The sequence below is a fragment of the Perna viridis genome, chromosome 2, assembly GCF_037379345.1.
Source record: "Perna viridis isolate PV_CMFRI_1.1 ecotype Kerala chromosome 2, ASM3737934v1, whole genome shotgun sequence".
In the NCBI taxonomy this organism is placed as follows: domain Eukaryota; kingdom Metazoa; phylum Mollusca; class Bivalvia; order Mytilida; family Mytilidae; genus Perna; species Perna viridis.
The window spans coordinates 19,591,289-19,598,686 of record NC_142446.1 but is presented as its reverse complement, the minus strand read 5'-3'; the positions used below and the strand labels follow the sequence as shown (position 1 = coordinate 19,598,686).

Sequence of the window (7,398 nt, the reverse complement as noted above, 5' to 3'; positions counted from 1 at the left end):
ACGTCAAGGGATGGCAATAGCTCACATTGCCTTCGGCGAGGAGAGCTAATAGAGGCCCTGAAACACCAGCTTTTATACATTGTCAAACGCCTAGAAAAATCTTAGCAAGATTACCAGTACTATTTATATATCAAAACTTCGCGAGTGAATGGAATTTGTTTTGAATGAAACAAAATATTTTGAATGATAAAAATGTTGCAGTCAACTATAGTCTAGGATATGGGATTAGACACTGCAGGGATTAGATTTGATTATTATTATTTTTTTCTGCAAATCAGAAACAAATTTCAATTCATCACTTTAAACATCTATTTTTTTTTTCGAGGTTCCCTCTTGTGGTACATAAATATTACAAGACCCCATCTTTTCCCTCCTCCAATTACCTTTACAAATAACCAGTCCATAAAATCAGCTCCACAAGATGTCATCGATGAAAAAAAATACAACATTTTTACATGTTCCTCACCACATCCGTTCCCTTTTCCATCGGTAACGGTCCCTTTAAGCAATCTCTTTGACACAGTGTATTATCTTTGCTTAAAACAAAACAAAACAAAAACAAAAAAAAAAAAAAAAAGATTCCAAATCATCTTCTAAACATTCCGAAGAAAATTTTGTCTAAATGCCGGAATTTTTAATCGACAACATATTTTGTCCAGTGTGATGGGCAAGTTTTTCTTCAACATACGGTTGTTTTTCTAGTGGGAACAATTGTACTCTACCTCTCGCTGACCTATTTCTTCACTATTATTTGATCTATATGGGTGACGTTTTGTCTTTAAACAATCCAAGATTTGGGGATTATATCGCATTTGTCTATCCAAAAGGATGATACAAACACTATGAGTCGCATATCTGGACCTACACTTATAGTGATTGATGGAAAGGGAATACCCATGATAAACTATACAACAAACGCAATCACTTCTCTTTTCGTACCGTCAACGTTCCTGTCATCTGTGGCAACATCCCTTTAGCACTTTTCATATCACAACTCATAAGTTGTGACAGAACTTGCCGAAACTAAGCGAACCTTTTTTTGTACCGCGTTAAACTTTTTACAATTAGCTATAGGCTTCTGGAACAGGGATACGTTGCTACAAAATCGAGTCACCACCATTAAGTTTTATGAGCGTTACCATGATCTCGTGGATCGTTATGATGAATCTGTAAAATGAGAACCGACTGGTTCATCGAGTCAATTATTCTTTCCACTTTCCTCCACCCGGACGTGATGTTTCTAGAAATGCAGAGGACGCTTATTCTATCGGTGCACCAGGTCCATGCTCACAGTCTTCAGTGAAGTTCGTAAGTATTTTCTTTATTTTGTTGTTGTCCCTGGAATGTGTTCTTTTTTTTATTTAATTAATTTCATCTGATTTCCTTTTCAAAGCTTTCATACAATCTTAGAAACAAGCGGAATAATACGTAGCTAGTAAATCAAGGTTATAGGTCATCTACTTTTTGAATAAAACGAATTCCTGCACTACTTCTTAACAATAAGCATTGAGCTTAATTATTTAAAATGAACATAAAATGCCAATAAACCCCTTTTGTATTTCCTGACATAAGAAAAAAAATAACAGTGTTCCATGTTCCCCGTTCATCTCAGTTTTTTTTTATATAGAAAAAGGGAATTGGCACCATCAGAATAATACTTGCAGATTTTTTAACTTCATTGTGGAAGAAACAAAGGACATAAAGATATTCAAAGCCTTTGAGAAATGTAGATGTGAGAAATTTTGGAAGAAAATTGTATTTCCATTGGAGAAAATTCTAACCTATCAGCATATGCCGCTCATAGCCGATTTTCGACATTATCCGGTAGATTCATAGTAGCAACAATCGATCCAAGTATTATCCAAATCCGCAGAGAAATGAGCGCTTTAAACACGAAATTTGAAGACCTTTCAGTTTTAAAGGAAGATAACTCACAATAATAGCACATGTTCATGAGATTTACGGTAGCGATCTTTGTTTTTTTTTTAATTTTTTTAAAAATCTGTTGAGAAAAGGACGCATTATTAAGAACACTTACAAGGTTTGATTCTAAGTGCCTGCATCGCATTGCAGCGTTATCATTGCAAAATGATCAGTGTACATTATAAATACAAAAAGTAATTTCTTTGAAACACATTTACAGTAAATGGTTATGACGTATTATCATATGTGATTAAACATGAAAGAGAAGTAATGATCCCCAGGTAGCACGAACCTTTTTCAAAACATTTTATTTAGTAGAGTTCATTGGTAGTTTGCTAAAACATTTTCAGCAGAACATTTTAAACACGTTTTTAAAAGATTTTGATTTTTTTTCAAAATGCTTTGATAACGTTTTTGAAAATTTTATCTTTAAAGTTTGAAAAAGGTTTTCAGAGGTGTTTATTGAAATATTTTTGAAATGTTTAAATAACATTTTGGATCTGTTTTTAAAACATTATTTGGAAATATTATAAAAATGTTTCTTATATGTTGCGAAAAAATATTTTCTGATAATGTTTTTATTACATTCCTTTGAAACAGGTTAAAACATTTCCAGATATGGTTTTAATAAAGTTTTCTGAAATGTGCAATAAATAGTTGTAGAACTGTAAGAAAAAATATTTTAATATATATATATATCTATTTAAACTTTTTAAAACGAATTTAGAAAATGTTTCTAAACTATTTTAAATCACATATGAGACAATCATTTTGAAAATATTTCTGCAAAATATATCATGCTTAAGCTGAAAATGTTATGGAAACAGTTTACTAAGGTAGAGATACTGATTGATATGCCCCCCCTACAGAGGACATTGCATCGATGATTTTGTGCGTATTTTCCACATTTACATGATTAAAAGATGTATATGTTAATGAATATGATGAAGGTAACGATAAATCAATGCTCTATATAATTACATCATTATTTATAGAATTAAAAAAAAATGACCGAACAAGAATATTATACATATGCATTATACATGTACATGTAATACTAGTCTTCTTAATTTGTTATGCATATTTGATTTACAATTAATTCATCCCAGTTTACTGGTTCTTTCTTCCAATTAACCCACATCGATGACATATAGATGATGGCATCTCCATAGAAATAATAAGATAATAGTGTAAATGGTGTGTCACGTGCTGATATTAAAATAGGTCAAAGCAAATCTTAATCAGTGTGCGTATTATTTTACACACGTATGCAAGGAGCACACACTATTTTAAAGACGATGTAAAGAACTGGATCTGTCCAACAAGATGTAAGTACAATTCATTGTAATTAGATAGTTAAAAACTGCTTTCCAAAGTACTTTTGAATTAATACACAAGTCTGTGTGACCTTGTTTTATTTTAACATAGCTGGTCAATTAGTCATTTTACAATTTCCCAGTAACTAGACAACATCACGCTGTGAAAAAAAACCAGTCAAGTGATATCTGATTTTGTTTTTATTTTTAAATTTTTTTTTTGTAATGCTTGTTGCATGTCCGGAACACAATGAAAAAGTTAACATGTCAAAGTTTATATCAAACAATTAGGTGTTGACCCCGCACAGAGTAAGTTTTTAGCTTTTATTTTCTTATGATAGATAAGTGTCTCAGTGAATTAATTGATATGTTTATATTGCCGAACTTTGTGTACATAGGTGAATCTTGACGTGTATTAAAAACGTCCTAGATATTAACCCGGTCACTAGTTTCGCCAATGTTTACATTCAAACTTAACACTAATTCCTGACCAAACTTGGTACTTTTAAGGTATGTATTAAGGAGAACAACTATCTTCTGAATGAATATAAACGTTTGTTGTCAACAATTTACGAACATTTTGAAGTGTGTATTTTCCAAAACTTTTGCATTATAGATGTATGTTTAAACCATTTTTCAGTGTCATGATAGTTGTATAAATATTGTGATTATGTTTATGAATACTTAAGCTGATATTTTGCATTGAATCTGACAAGAACATTTATTTTCAAACTTTGCAAGCTATTTTCAGAATTTGGAACATTACTCCATGTACTGCATGTACATGTATGGAAAGCCAAATTGACAGAAACTTTAAAACATTTACGCAACACATATTGTTAAAACTCGGTTCAAAATATTGAATATTTTCTGTTACTTGTTTTGCATATTCATGTTTATAAAATTGTGTTTTTTTGTTTATTGTAGGTTTTTACCCTCTACCGGTGTTTGGATCGAGATAATAAAGTTCACAGTGTTGATTATATAATGCTTGTCATTCTTAATTTATTTCTTTATAAGAAATACACATGGTCTCTTTTTTGCAGGGACTAAGGCTTACAAAAGAAGCTCATAACTAATGATTTAATGTTCCCAATAAACCACGATGATTATTTTTTTTCAAGGCAAGTCTTATATAGTGAGGAGAATTTGATTGGACCAAGACAAGTGATCATGGCGTTTGTTAGTCTTTTCGTGTGTCTGTTCATTCATTTGACCGAAGTATGCAATAACTGTTTCACATAAATCAGTAGCGGATCCAGAAACTCCAAAAAGTTGGGGGGAATATCGCCTTTGAGGGGGCTCACTATTGGTGGTATCATTAATTTCTATAGAATCGAATTATTTTTTTTTAATTATGAGGGGGACCCTGCGCCCCTCTTGGACCCACCTGTGTTTTTGCTGAACTTCAATAAAGTTTTAATTATAGAACACATGTATGAAGTTTGGTTCCATGCATATCCACTTGCTGTTTAAAGAGGACATACATTTTAAAGGTGTACATAGCTCTGCTCACCACAATTTCAGCTTAAAAACCCCATTCATGGTTTTTCAAAGTGCAAATAAATTCTTGATACAAAACATCATGTTTTAATCTAGCAGGCAATAGTATTTCAATGATTGACACATTTTGTTTTGCAAAAAAGTAAGTTATATGTAATTGATAGTATGTATAATTTTTTCCCGCAGTATTTAAATTCTACTGTAGGTATGTATAGCGTGACTATACCATTAATCCTGTACATTTTTTCCCAGGTAACCGAAGAACGGAAATGGACGCTGCTGGAGATGCCTGAAGATGAATATCTAAACTAGCAAAGCCAATCTTTGAAATTTCGTTTAGTTGGTTGCTACATCTACAAAATATAGAGAACTCAGCTAATTTCTTATCCCATGTTAAACCTGTTGTATCTGTATGCGATTTTTGCATTAAAATATTCTGATAGATTGTCTGTACAGTGCAACTTCTCCAAACCGGACCCTCAGAAAACCAGTCGTCTTCCCTTCAAACCGGCCGTTTTCAAAAGTCCCGGCCGATATACCATAAAACCTGTGTTTTGTCTTAAATAGACCAACCACCCCTTAACACCGTACATCGGCCGGTTTTTCACAGTTTTAGTTACTTATTTCAAATAAAATACAACCTCTCTCAATTCCGGCCGCCCAGTTTTTGTTCACCTGTAATAAATGTGCCAACAAAACTGTAAATGCTTACGTAACATTACGTAATTAATAAAACATTCACTGTCCGGTTTGCATTTCATCAGTGGACAGATGATAATTGAAGAGGACAGTACTTCAAACAACAAAATTAATCCAGACATTATATTTGGTCCCTGGTTGGCTGTTAATTGGCGTGTACACACGTCAGACAACCGGGGTCATTTAATAGTACGATCTTTACGATCTTCTGTCAATTAATGTGACATGTACCCAAGGGAAAACAACGTAGGGGGAAATTATTAGACTTTGTTGATAGGTAATTTACGAAAACAATACAAATAATCAATTACCATCAATAGTCCTTTGATCTTTTATACACATTCTTCAGTTTTTAGTGGAGTCCGAGTTGCTCATTTACTTTTGTTACTTTGTATGTATGATTTTAGTTACTTTATGTTCTTTGTTTTGTGTGTCTGTTTTCCATGTCTGGTCTTTGTCCCTGGATTACATTCTTTTGATTACCGCTATAACCTTGGTTCCCTTGATTACTCTTTCAAAACCATGAACATTATTATGCCGGCAGTACCGTTTGTAAAGTCAAATCATTTACAAATGATGCAAGCTTTGAAATGTAATAAAAGGCCAAAAGTTTTGAATTGGCATTAAACATGTCACGACCAACAAACTGACAAGGTGTAGGGTTATAGAACACATTACTGGAAACAGCTCTTAGAAAGCATTGCTGTTTTTCACAAATCCGGCCATTTTTTCTTGTCCAAGTGCTGACCTGTTTGGAGAAGTTTCACTGTAATAATATATACATATCCGAAATACCCATTAAATTGATATACAATTACAGTTTCAAAACATTAAAAAGAGGTTTGAACAATTTTCAAGTGAACATTACCATTAACAAATATTTAAAAAAAATGATTTTATGAAAACGTTTGAAAGTGTTTCTGAAATTTGTTTTGAAAATGTATTGAAAAATGTCATTGAAAAAACATTATAATAACATTATAGTGAATGGTTATTGAAACGTTATTACAACATTTCTGCAACCATACATTTTTTACGTTTTAAAGAGTAATCAAGGGAACCAAGGTTATAGCGGTAATCAAAAGAATGCAATCCAGGGACAAAGACCAGACATGGAAAACAGACATTCACAACAAAGAACATAAAGCAACCAAAATCATACATACAAAGTAACAAAAGTAAATGAGCAACTCGGACTCCACTAAAAACTGGGAGCATGGACCAGGTGCACCGGCAGGGCAAGCGTCCTCTGCCTGTCTAGAAACACCCGCCGAGTTGCTCATAAAAAGTCAAGTCCGGGGTAGACAAACGAGGAAAGGAAAACTATGACCCGTTGAATACATCAGTTTTCATGGTGCTGATGGATACACCATAACGATCCACGAGTTCATGATGACGACCATAAAACCTATGTAGTGATTATTTCAATCTTGTAGCAACATAACCCTGTTCAAAAAATGTTTTCAGTCTTTTTAAGGAAACGTTATAATAACTTTATAGTGAATGATTATTAAAAACGTTATCATAACATTTCTGCAACCATACATTTTTACGTTTAAAAAACATTTCTAAAAATGTGATCAGTGTTTTTCAGGAAACGTTTCTAAAACATTTTTATAACGTTTTTGTGCTAGCTGAAAAATAACTAAACATCAAGAACTATATGACATAGAGAAGCCGCGACTAGATCCTTTAAAAATATTTCTAATTAAACACAGCTTGACATGTGTTTGTGTATTCACCTAAATAAGGGGTTGCTATTCGAAATCAAAGATGTATCATTTTCAGTAATTGAAATGGAAATTCTTGTTGATTTTTTTATTTTATGGATGAGATCCTAAATTTTCTATTTAGTTTGAACATAAGTATTCATATAAATTTACATATATTACAAGTATGACATGTAACAGTCAAAAAACACATTAGGAAACAAGCTAAATAAGCTTATACAAAGTTC

At 32.5% G+C, this 7,398-nt stretch overlaps 1 long non-coding RNA gene across 1 annotated transcript; it reads left to right on the top strand.

Moving 5' to 3' along the window:
• Positions 1–3,107: 3,107 nt before the first annotated feature.
• Positions 3,108–5,187, top strand: LOC148623960 (uncharacterized). Its single transcript, XR_015919583.1, has 3 exons — positions 3,108–3,251; positions 4,286–4,363; positions 4,995–5,187. It is a non-coding gene; the product is annotated as an uncharacterized LOC148623960 (long non-coding RNA).
• Positions 5,188–7,398: the final 2,211 nt, after the last annotated feature.